General features: G+C 33.4%; 1 protein-coding gene across 1 annotated transcript in view; it reads right to left on the bottom strand.

Annotated features, from left to right (window-relative positions):
• MGST1 (microsomal glutathione S-transferase 1) overlaps positions 1-11,521 on the bottom strand; it is a 32,767-nt gene extending 21,246 nt beyond the window's left edge. Inside the window, exon 1 of the mRNA XM_051962224.1 lies at positions 11,422-11,521. The gene's annotated coding sequence lies outside the window, so the exon portion shown is untranslated. The remainder of the gene's footprint in view (positions 1-11,421) is intronic.
• Between the last annotated feature and the right edge of the window lie 1,743 nt (positions 11,522-13,264).

Below are 13,264 nucleotides of genomic sequence, written 5' to 3' on the forward strand. Positions count from 1 at the left end.
AACAATAACCCCATCCTGGATTATTTGGTCCATATGTCTTGGCTTCAAAAAGAAAAAAGAATGTAATTTTTTAAATTTCAAAATATTGGTTCTATGCTGTTAAATCATTTTTGTATGTACTATAGTGAGAAAACTGTAAGCAAGAAAAAATGGTAAAAATTGCTACCAATTAAACTTCTTCAACAATGCTTTGAGAGATAGGGAGCTCCCCCCCAGCAGTCTGGATGACTATCTATTGGGGATATTGTAAAGAGGATTCTTCTTGTGAAGAGTGAAATGAAGGGACATCCGAACTATTTTTCAACTCCAAGATCATATGATGATATAAAATCTGTGGAGCCATTCTAAAAGTAAAATGTGAAGCAAAATCTAAGAAACATTTTTTAATTACCTAATGTAAGCAAGGCTGAGGACTCAATGGCAAATACTAAAAAATCTTACCTTTTAAGATGGGTTTATATGTCATAGATTATTTACTTGATTCACCAAAACACGTCAAAGACTAATATTTGTCACTTCATTTTTAATGCAAATGACAAAAATATATGTAAATCTTGTTGCCAGGAGAATCTCTAAGTCCATCAAGTTAAATAATAAACTTGAATAGCTCTTTGTCTATCTATGTGACCAAAAGATCAAAAATAGAAGAAAAAGATGCAGATGTACAACATTTCTATCAACTCTTTTTTGTAAAAGCAAAGAACTAGAAACTAAAGAATACCCCTTAATTGGGATGTGACTGAAAAATTTATGGTACATAAAAGTAATGAAATGCTATTTGCTATATAAAAAATATTAGTTTCTGTGAAACCTGGGAAGACTTGGATGAACTTGAATGATTAGCATCTATTCACTTGAATGAACATGTAAAAGAAAAATTTATACACTAATAAAAATACTGTGCAAACAACTTTGAAAGAGTTTTTTTTTTTCCCCCTGGAGGATTCATGATGAAGCATATTACCCATCTCCAGATAGGGTGTACAGGATAGAGGATCTTGAAATTGCCAAAGTGGGAAATTGCTTTGAATAACCTATGCATAAGTTTTGTGAAGGTTTTGTCAATCAATAGATCTTTATAAGCTGTCTATTATATCTCAGGCACCATACAAGCACTGGGAATACAAAGAAATGCAAAAACCAATTCCTGCTTTCAAATAATTAACTATCTTCCAGTGAAGGGCACAATATTCCAAATATATACATGAAGCTACATATAGGATAACCTGGAATCATCCTCAGAAGAAAGGCAATAGAATTAACTGGAAAAGACTTCCTATAGAAAGGAAGATTTTATATACCATGAACAAGTAGGATTTATACTAGGAATGCAGGGCTGGTTCAATATTACAAAAATGATTAGCATAACTGACTATATCAATAACCAAGCTAATTAAAATAATATGGTTATATCAAAAGATGTAAAAAAAGTATATGATATATCCCAACAACCATTCATATTAAAAACACTAGAGAGTATAAGAATAAATGGACTGTTCCTTAAAATGATCAGTAACATCTATTTAAAATCATTGACAAGCATAATATGTAATGAGGACAAACTAGAACCATTCCCAATAAGATAAGGGGTGAAACAAGGTTGCTCACTATCACCATTAATATTCAATATCATATTAGAAATGTTGGCTTTGGCAATAAGAGAAGAAAAAGAGAGTAAAGGAATTAGAGTAGATAATGAGGAAGCCAAATTATCACTCTTTGCATATGATATAATCGCATATTTAAAGAACCCTAGAGAATCAACTAAAAAACTATTGGAAACAATTCACACCTTTACCAAAATTGCAGGATATAAAATAAATCCACATAAATCATCAGCATTTTTATCTATTGTCAACACAGTCAAGTAGCAAGAGATATAAAAAGAAATTCTATTTAAAATAACTGTTGATAAGATAAAATATTTGGAAATCTACCTGCCAAGGCAAAGTCATGAACTATATGAACACAACTACAAAACACTTTCCACACAAATAAAGTCAGATCTAATCAATTGGAAAAATATCAAATGCTCATGGATAGGCTAGGTGAATATAATAAAAATGACAATACTCAAATTAATCTACTTATTCAGTGCCATACCAATCAAACTCCCAAGAAATTATTTTACAGATCTAGAAAAAATAATAGCAAAGTTCATCTGAAAGAACAAAATGTTAAGAATTTCAAGGGAATTAAGTGAAAAAAAATGCAAATGAAAGTGGCCTCATTGTGTCAGATGAAAACTATATTATAAAGCATCAGTCATTTATGACTTAGCTACTGGCTAAGAAATAAAGTAGTGGATCAGTTGAATAGGTTAGGTTCACAGGACAAAATATTCAATAACTATAGCAATTTAGTGCTTGACAAGCCAAATACCCCAGCTTTTGAGAAAAGAATTCACTATTTGAAAAAAAAAAAAAAACTTCTGGGAAAATTGGAAACTAATATGGCAGAAATTAAGCACTGACCCCACATCTAACACCATATGCCAAAATAAAGTCAAAATGGGTTCATGATTTAGACATAAAGAGTGATATTATAAGCAAATTAAAAGAACAAAGAATAATTTACCTCTCAGATCTCTGGAGAAGGAAGGATTTTGTGGCCAAAAAAGAACTGGAGTTCATTAATGAACACAAAATAGATAATTTTGATTATATTAAGTTAAAAAGTTTTTGTACAAACAAAACTAATGCAGACAAGATTAAAATGGAAGCAATAAACTGGGAAAACATTTTTTATATTCACAGGTTCTGATAAAGGCTTCATTTCTAAAATATATAGGAAATTGACTCAAATTTATAAGAATTCAAGCCATTCTCCAATTTATAAATGGTCAAAGGCTATGAACAGCTAATTCTCAGATGAAGAAATTGAAACCATTTCAAGTCATATGAAAAAGGGCTCTAAATCACTATTGATCAGAGAAATGCAAATTTAGCAACTCTGAGCTACCACTACATAACTCTCAGATTGGCTAAGATGACAGCAAAAGATAATGATGAATGTTGGAGAGGATGTAGGAAAACTGGGACACTATTATATTGTGTACTGATCAAGCCATTGTAGAGAGCAATTTGGAACTATGCCTAAAGAGGTATCAACCTGTGTATATTGTGTATACCTTTTGATCCAACAGTGTTTTTACTGGACTTATATCCCAAAGAGATCTTAAAGAAGGGAAAGGGGCCTATATGTGCAAGAATGTTTGTGGCAGCCCTTTTTGTAGTGGCAAGAAACTGGGAATTAAGTGGATGCCCATCAGTTAGATAATGGCTGAATGCAGTATGGTATGTGAATGTTATGGACTATTATTGTTCTATAAGAAACAATAAGCAGGATGATTTCAGAGAGGCCTGGAGAGACTTACATGAATTGATGCTAAGTGAAATGAGTAGAACCAGGGGACCATTGTATAAGAAGATTATATGATGACCAATTCTGATGGTTGTGATCTTTTCAACAATGAGATGATTCAGTATTATGGGCCAGAACTTGAAACAAAGTGCTAAGTCAGTGGAATTGAAAGAGACAATAGTTATTTAATTTAGCATGGTACTTAACAGTTCTCTAGTTCAGTACATGTACTTAGTACTTATTACACTTTTACAAGATTCACACCTTTAAGAGAGCATACATAAACTAGGAACCTCAACCAGGATTGAGTTAGGGAGATTCAGAAGCCAGAGCTAGAGCTCTTGGAACCAAGACTACAGAAGGCCTCTAAGGCCACAGGAAAGGAGATAAGACTTGGGAAGAGACAATAAAGGATTTGGACTTTAATACCTGGCTGCATTTGGGGTGATTATTGAACTGAAACTAAGGCTGCCTCCAGAGACCCCAAGGAAGCCCCAACAAGAGAAGATTACATTTTAGAGAAGAACATTACAATTCAGGGCAGTTCCAATGATCTTGTGACGAAGAGAGCCGTCTATACCCAGAAAAAGGACTGTGAGAATTAAAAAACTTTAATTAAAAACAAAAGAGAAAAAAAGGAAGATTTTATCTAGAACTTGAAAAAAGTTAGGGAAGATAGGTAGCAAAAAGAAGGGAAAGCATTAAAGCATGGAAGATAGCAAAATTATTTACAGTTGGGATTGCTGTGTCTTGAGGAAGAATTAAGGAGACCAATTGTAGAATATGTGGAGGATAAGGTGTCAGAAGAGTGGAAAAGCTGAGGGAACAGATTTATGAAGGATTACAATTTCTTATATTTTTCTTTTTTAATTAAAGCTTGTTATTTTCAAAACATATGCATGGATAAGTTTTCAATACTGACACTTGTAAAACTTTGGGCTTCAAATTTTCCCCTCTTTCTCCCCACACCTTCCCCTAGATGGCAAGTAATCCAATATGTTATTCATGTTAAAATATATGTTAAATCCAATATATGCAAACATATTTATACAAGTATCTTGTTGCACAAGAAAAACCAGATCAAACAGGAAAAAATGGGAAAGAAAACAAAACATAAGCAAACAACAACCAAAAAAGTGGAAATACTATGTTGTTATCCATACTCAGTTCCCACAGTCCTCTCTCTGGGTGCAGATGGCTCTCTTCTTCACAAGATCATTGGAACTGGGCTCAGTCATCTCATTGTTGGAAAGAGTCACATCTATCAGAATTGATCAGCGTATAGTTTTGTTATTGCCATGTATAATGATCTCCTGGTTCTGCTCATTTCACTCAGCATCAGTTCATGTGAGTCTCTCCAGACCTCTCTGAAATCATCCTGCTGGTGGTTTCTTATAGAACAATAATATTCCACAGCATTCATATTCCATAACTTTTTCAGCTATTCTCCAACTGATGGGCATCTATTTAATTCCCAGTTTCTTGCTACTACAAAAAGGGCTGCCACAAACATTTTTGCACATGTGGATTCCTTTCCTTCCTTTAAGATTTCTTTGGGATATAGGCCTAGTAGAAACACTGCTGGATCAAAGGGTATGGATTAAAATTCCTTTTCTCAAGATCATATTCTAATAGAGGAGACAACAAATACATATGCACACACATATATAGATATGTGTGCATACATACATATAAATCTATATGGAATATGTGATATATACAAATCAAAAGCCAGTCACCTTAAAGAAAAGATGTTAATCACTAAGGGCTCCTTAAAATACCTACCCAAAAAGTAGTGCTTGAGATGAGTTTTAGAAGAAACCAGAAAATCTGGTGAAGATGAAGAGAAAATCTCTATACCAGGAATTTGGTGATTTTAGTAAATACAAAAGCAGACAGAAGGAAGATGAAGCATTATGTGTAAAGAACAAATAAATCAGGAAAACTAGATTATAGAAAGTGAGGGAAATCATGTGAAAGGCAGCTGAAAAGTATGAAGAAACTAGGTTGTCAAAGAGTTTTGCATTACAGAGAAGTTTAACTTTGGCCCTGAGGTAATAGGAACCTGTGCAATAGTCCAGTGTTCTGAATTGGTAGAGATGAGAATGTCCACATTTAGATTATAAGTAACCCCAAGGGCAGTGGAGAAATACATAGTGATCATGAGAAGGTTACTTTCCACACATTTCCAGTTATGACCTATGCACAAAGAGGAATTATCATGAAAGAATTGTATAATAATAAAATGAAATATGAAGACCAGTCATGCAGGAAGATTGAGAAATGATAGAAGGTTAGATTGGGTGCTGCAAATAGCATCACAAAATGAAAAGAGGTCTGGTATCAACATTTTGGCACATTGGATAGATCCCTTGGTGATGATCTATAGAACAATGTGGAATAAAATCACACAGAATGACATATTAATGATATGGAAGGAATACCCATTATTGATGTGTTTCACAAACTCATTAAGATATTGCACTATCATTAATTTTAAAATCCAGTGATTTTTCCTCACTGAGAGAAGTAGAATTTGTAAAAAAAAAAAAAAAAAAAAAAAAAAAAAAAAACGATAAAAAAGAATTTTCTAGGATTATAAGGAATTGAGTGGTCAATAGTGACAGAGAGGGCCTTGCAGTAGTTAAGACCTGGGTTGAAATCTTGGGTCTGATACATATTAACTGTGTGTCCAAATCTCTAAACCTCTCGGTACCCAAGAAATTCTCAGACTAGAAACACAAGCAAATTGTTCATCTACATCAATAGAAAGAGTTTCCCTACTGGGAATCTATGCACTGATAAAATCATATGCTTACCCCAATCTAAAAAAGAAAATTAAGAAAGAAATTGGTGAATTGGTAATTGAAGAAAAGATATAAAATTAGTACAGATATACAGTCATATTTTCTCAGAATGACAAAGAACTCCACTAGACTAGACCATCCCTTACCTGAAATATGCATATCTCAAAATGAGTCATGAATACTTTGTTTAAACATGTTCAGTAATGAGGAATAATAACAAAGACTACAAATTGTCTTTTGCTCAAAAAGAAGTTTGTTTTTTAAACATTAAGGATGTGATTTATCAGCTGATATCCATAGAATACAGTAGCTTTAATTGTCAGACCCAGGATCACTTATTTCTCTTCCCAGACTGTTTTTGGAGCCATGGGTACAAAAGAGAGGAAAAGAAATGTCAGCACAGGTCACAGAAATCAAGACCATAACATTAATTAAAAGGATGCATGCTCAGCTAAGTATATTTTCAAAGTCAAATTTGTAAAGATATCACCATGTTTCTCCCTGGCAAAGTTCCTGCCCCTACACAGTTAGAAACCTCTAAAAGTTGTAAAAGTAAGAAAGGCGGAAACAAAATGTTTCCTCTTTTTTGTGAAAGTTTATGCCAGAAGAGACAGGAATATAGTAAGAACAAGTCATTCAAGAAAGCAATTAGCAGGACTTTTGAGTAAGTAAATAACAAAGCCACAATGCACTCATACTTAGTTATGTCCCTGTTGACTCTCCAATAAAATATGAAAAGTAGAGATTGTTTCTTTTCTATATTCAGACCTAGAATAGTGCTTGGCACATAGTAGATACTTAATAAATACATGTTCAATGACAAGAAAAAAAAAAGACAAGTTAATATTCATGAAACTTGGACAAACATGGTGGCTCATCATGGATAGAGAGGACCCTGAATTCTTTGGGTTGTTGAAGTAAAGCCTAAGTTTTAGTAGGTTGCACCTTGCTGGAAAGGCTTTGAATACCTGGCAATAGATTCAATCTTCTTTCCAAGGACCAACCTAATGAAGTTTCAAAAAGTCATATTAATATTTATATTATTTAAACATGTTCAGTAATGAGGAATAATAACAAAGACTACAAATTGTCTTTTGCTCAAAAAGAAGTTTGTTTTTTAAACACTAAGGATGTGATTTATCAGCTGATATCCATAGAATATAGTATCTTTAATTGTCAGACCCAGGATCACTTCTTTCTCTTCCCAGACTGTTTCTTCTAGGCTGACCACGTGGTGATGAATTCTTTAGCCATAGCAATCAGTCCTCTGTACCCTAACCTCCACCTGCCTGTTTAGTGTTAAGAGTTAGAGTAACAGGAAAATGGAGTAGAGAGTAGTAAAAATCACGGTTTTAAATAATCTATAATATAGAAGTAGTCATTGATTCTACATTATAGGCCAGAGCATACAGATTCAATAAACTTTAATTTAGCAGCTCCTGTTAAAAATGTAAGATTCTTGTTCAATAATAAACAAATGGATTAATGAGGAAATCAATTTATCAATCTTGATATTCTTATTGTAAATGAAATCAGAAGACAGAAGGCAGTTGCAGCTAAATAGATTGTATGGTTATGTGGTAAAAGCAAAGATAGTCAAAGGACAGCTTGTATCCTCCCCTGATATACAAAATGATATAAAGAAAAAGTGAAGGAAGGACTCCTGCCCCAAGAGATAGTCAGTTCTTTAGTGGAGGTTATCAAGTAAAGGCTGGATAACCACTTGTCCAGCAATGTTGTATAGAGAATTTGTTTCCAGATATGGGTTAGATTAAATGACTTTTAAGGCTCTTTTCAACACAGTTTCTGCTATCATGCGAAATGACCAAGTCTCCTGAATTCAATGCTACAATCTCTACTATATCCAAAATAAAAAAAAAAAAATACAAGATTCAAAGATTGATGTTCTCCAACTGATGAATTATTTTCATTATTGTTAATGATCATCAACAGCAAATACTTCTTTTATTGAACCTTTAACCTGTACATAGCTCTGTGGTAGACATTGTCAGAGATACAAGACATAAAAAATGGCTACTACTCTCAAGAAATGCAGTCTTTTTGAAGATGTTAATACATGTTAACATATATTAACATGTCATTCTGAGAATATATGACTGTATAAACCTATACTAATTTTATGTTTTTCCTTCAATTACCAATTCTTCAATTTCTTTCCTATTCTTTTTTAGATTGGGGTTAACATGTATAACAACATAAGGATATTAATACATGATGAGAAAATCACTTCACTTGAAGGAAGTCTAATACTGTTTTATGGCATATCAGCATTTGGAGAAAGACATTTCAAAATGGAGAGGGAAGGATTCACAGGGAAGGTACAATCTGTCATTATCCTTGAGAATAGGCAGGCTTTTGATGGACAGGAAAGTGTTCAGAGGATAAAAGCAAGCAGGCTTTTTCATTCAGTCTTTTGTAAAGGGGTTAGTCTTGATCATACAATTGGATTGGAATAAGTATTGACTTTATTTTGTATATAATTAGCATCTCTGCAGCAGCAAACAGTGAATACTAACTAAATATTTTTGACAGAATACTTGTCTTTCTAGAACTTTCGGTGTTCAAGAATCTCTCATAGATCCTGCTCTTTTCCTATTTCCCTTATAGTATCTATTGCCGGAGATTTGTAAGCTCTTGCTTTAAATCTAAAGATAATTCTAGAGGTGGGAAGCTATTTTTTTTTTTTTTACTTCTGTAATTACATATAATCTTTTGTGAAATACAGGAACAGACTTAAGTATTTAAGCCTAAAGTAAGGCCATGATTCAGCATTTTCCCACAAAGCATTTTTTTCATACCAGCACATTATTGAAACTACTCAAATGTATAAGGATAAAAATTTATGTTACTACTTTACATTCTCATGGTTTAAGATTCATGTCAGTGTACAAGATTATAACCTCTAGACATCCTAAACCATCATAAGTAACTACAACATTTCAATGTTGATTTGATTTGCATTCACTAAATTGTGGTATAAAGAGTATTAAGATTTTCTTCCCCATAAGTTGTCTTAGTTTTACCTCTTGCTACATGTATGACTTTAAAGTCTCTTTAACCCTTTGGGTTCCAGTTTCCTCAATTGTGAAATGAAAGTAAACAAAAAAAGAAAAAAGGCTCAGAGAGCTTAATGAGTTGACTATAGTCATATAAGCTATTAAATAGAAAAATGGATACTTAAGCCGTGAGTACATAGGCCATTCATTATTGCTTTCAGTATAAATTAACAATACTATTGGTCCTTCTAGAGCCTCTGAGGTCTTTATATTTTATCCAGTATGTGAATGCTGTCTATTATGTAGACCACATGATATGGACCACATGGAAAATATCTAACTATATGATCTTCTAAGAATGGTTTTCTCTGGAAAAAATATTTCAGATCCAGATTGGCTAGAAGGAAAATAACCTCTCATTTATTCCTGGAGGATATGCACAAAGAAGAAGAGTATTAATTTAAGAAGCAAATGTATTGATTTTGAGAGACTGATGAAGATACTCACTTTGTACCTTTTAGGGGAGGAAAGGGTTCAATTGGTCTTGTGAACTTATGGATATAGGGAGCTCTCTCAAAGGTTTCTATTAATCCAGATCAAGAAATGTTCTGTAATTTAAAATATTGGAGTTTCTCCGGGGACTAACAGATTAAGATTTACTGAGTGACAGCCAGGAATTTATAGCTGCTGATCTAAAAGAGGATTCAAAAGCAATCTAGCCCAACTTTCTCATTTTCCCCATGAATTAATTGGGATCCACTGAGTCTAAGTAAGTGTCCCAAACACACAAGTTGTAAGCATGAAAAGTAGGATTTAAACTCAAATTGACTGCAGAATTCTATCCCCTCTTAAAAAAAAAAAAAAAAAAAAAAAAAAAAAGGTCCTTTAACAAAGGTCTAATCTCTATTTCTATGCAAGTAAAGGAAAGGAAATAAAGATGAAATCACAGATCTAATACTCCACTCTGGTGGAGTATTTTCATTTTGTACAAATTGCCATTTGTAAAGTGAGATGAAAGATAGCTCTCCTCTTATCTTGAAGATCACAGAAGTTAACATTAACCACCAGCCCTTTCCAAACAACCAAGAGCTCCATACCTGCCTTTTGGGTTTGAAGTAGGTGAGGTATCAGTGTGAGGAGATAATTATTTAAATATCAGTGATTTAAATCAAGTCAACAGGTGACTATTAAATTACATTCCTGCTACATGCTGGTAAACATGAGTAACCTTACCTACTACAACCATTTTTCCAGACAATGGGGAGAAAGGTGAAAAAGAGGTGTGGGGAGGAAACATTATATATAAAATTGCCACAGGATTATTTTAAAGAAATAGAATCAAGTATATAACCCCATTCCTACCCACCAATTAATCATCTGGAGATTATAGAATAAATCAATTAACAGCTCAACTGTAGTTGAGGTTTAGGCTTCTGCATTATGTTCTCTAACCTAACTTCTTACTCCCTACAATAAAGATAAGACTAGTGAGTGCACCTTGCCCCTTCAGCAATCAATCCTGGGCCTCCTAAGTGTGTGAAGGCAGTGGTCATGGAACTTCTTAGATTTTTTTTTTTTTTTCATTTACACAACCCTGTTACCTCTTATCTCTTATCAAAAAGACTAAGCAAGGCTAGGGTACATTTCAGATCCTTGGAATACAAAGGATAGCTTCTCTCTTCAGGGTCACAACAGTGGGCAGAACTTCCTGTCATTTTTCCCAAGAGTGAAAATGTCCCATCCATCAAGCAACAAAGACAAAACATTTAGCTGTGATTTTCTATGGCAATCATAAGCAATTTTTCCAGCTGGATGTCATTTTAGTGAGAGAATTAGAGTCTGATTCACCATGATGGCATGTAAATATTGAGATTCTTAAGAAACCTTTATCTTGCTTTATAGAATTTGAAAGAAGGAAAAAGTTTTAATGAGGAATGGAAGAAACTCATAACCCACAGAATACAGGTTTGTTCCAAAAAAATAAAAAATACCAGTTTAGCTACTAATTGTAACATGATCTAGGCAGGGTTGAAGCACCCTACTATCCTCAAATACCCCCCTGCAAAGAAACAAATCACATACAACAGGAAGTTTCAACCCCTTTTCTCCTGCAGTCTTAGATCTGCTCCTACCACCACTTACACTCCCACCACACAAACAAATCTCCAAATATTGTCTCTGATTCCTATAACCAATAAGGAATTGTAAAGCATAGAAAAGGCAAAATAACTAACCTTTCTCCAGCAAGTTTCACCAACTTTCTGCGGCTGCCTTCAGAGTTTCACAATACTTTGGCAGTTGGTCAACTCCTCCCCTTATTCAGAGTAGTCTGAAAGCCAGATTTTCTTCCTTTCTATTTGTTTACGAACAAAAGGTTTTGCCTCGTGATATCTTTCCCCTCCACTCAGGACCTTTTTTCCGCCTTGGACATGTTCCTGATCCCACTAGAGAACCCTTCTTTCTGATCTATTATTTTTCTTTCCCTTATCCAAATTCTGAGAATTCTTTAAGTGGAGTGAATAGAATAAATCTGTATTCTATGGCATTTTAACAGTCTGGGGGATGGGCTAAGGAAAGAGAAGTCTAGTCTTGATTCAATTTAATTTTGTGCAAAAAGATCAAAGAATCACATAATCTCGGAGTTGGAAGGGGGCCCTCATATATGAATAAAATCCCCTATACAATATAATTGATAAAATCCAGCCTTTGTTTCAAGATCTCCAGGGAGAGGAAATCCTTATGTTCCAAAATAATGAACTTCCCTTCTGGATAACTCTTGAGTGCAGGAAAGTTTTTCTTTTTCATGATGCCTTAATTTCCCTCATTGCATCCCCTAATTTGCTCCTAATTATGTCTTTTAAAGACATCATCTGACTTGCCTTCTAGACACTCATCAGTGTCCCACCTAAAAGTTCTTTGGTAGAAATGAACATGATTATTTTATATATGATCTGACCATAGTAGAGAATAGACAGATCGTAAACTTTTTATACCTAAAAGCTGTACCTTGGAATGTACTCTAAGAGTATGTTAATCTTTTTTTTTTTTGGCTTCCATAACACACTGTTTATTCATTGTGAGTTTGTAGTCCCTAAATAAAAATTTATATTTTTTCATGCAGACTGTTGCCTAGCCACATTTCTCTCATCTGATACTTATAAAGTCAATTTGTTGAACCCAAGGGTAAGATTTTACATTTATCTCTATGAAATTGCATTTTATTCATTTTGGCCCAACATTCTAGATTATCAAGATCTTAAGCTATCCTTTTCAGCTATGCATCATCTGAAAATTTGATAAACCTGTCATCTATGCCTTTCTCCAAGTCATTGATAAAAATGTTAAATAGCACAGAACCAAGCACAGGTCTCTGGAACACTTCACAAGAAATATCCTTCCAGATTGAAATGAAAATATTAAGCAATATTGTGTGTGTCCAATCATTCAAAAAATTTGAAATCTACTTAACTGCTTCATTATCTATACTAGTGATCTCTCAAGTTTTGATTATGTATTCCTGTCATCCAATTTTTTTTTTTTTTTGGAGCACACATACCCAATATGTGCATATTTATCTAACAACAAATTATATAATGAACTATATTACAGATATAATAAATATGCACAAAATCAGAATTTTAAAAGATGAGATGAAGATGAAATGACAAATATTTTTCAATTTCTTTTTGGAGAATAAGAAAACATCTCTAATCTTGAAAACAATGTTATTGATTGAATATGCCTCATTAAAAATATTAAAATAACTTTATGTTTGTCCTGGTGATAAAGAAATAGGGAATAGAACAGAATTGTCAATTCTACTTGTTTTGTAGTTACTAATTATTCAGTTAATTTAATTTAATCAATGTAGCTAGCCACTCAAGTGAATTTTTTTAAGACTTTTATTGAAACATGCACAATATAATAACCAAATAAAAAATTCATAGTAAATGAATACCACTATTTCTCAATAACAGTTGTAATATTCGGGCTAGCTTTCTGGAGGTCCTCAGGAAGACACCACAAGAATGATCAGAAATAGAGTCAAGAATCTTTATTCTGGCCCAGTCTTGATTT

The sequence above is a fragment of the Antechinus flavipes genome, chromosome 5 (genome assembly GCF_016432865.1).
Source record: "Antechinus flavipes isolate AdamAnt ecotype Samford, QLD, Australia chromosome 5, AdamAnt_v2, whole genome shotgun sequence".
Lineage (NCBI taxonomy): Eukaryota > Metazoa > Chordata > Mammalia > Dasyuromorphia > Dasyuridae > Antechinus > Antechinus flavipes.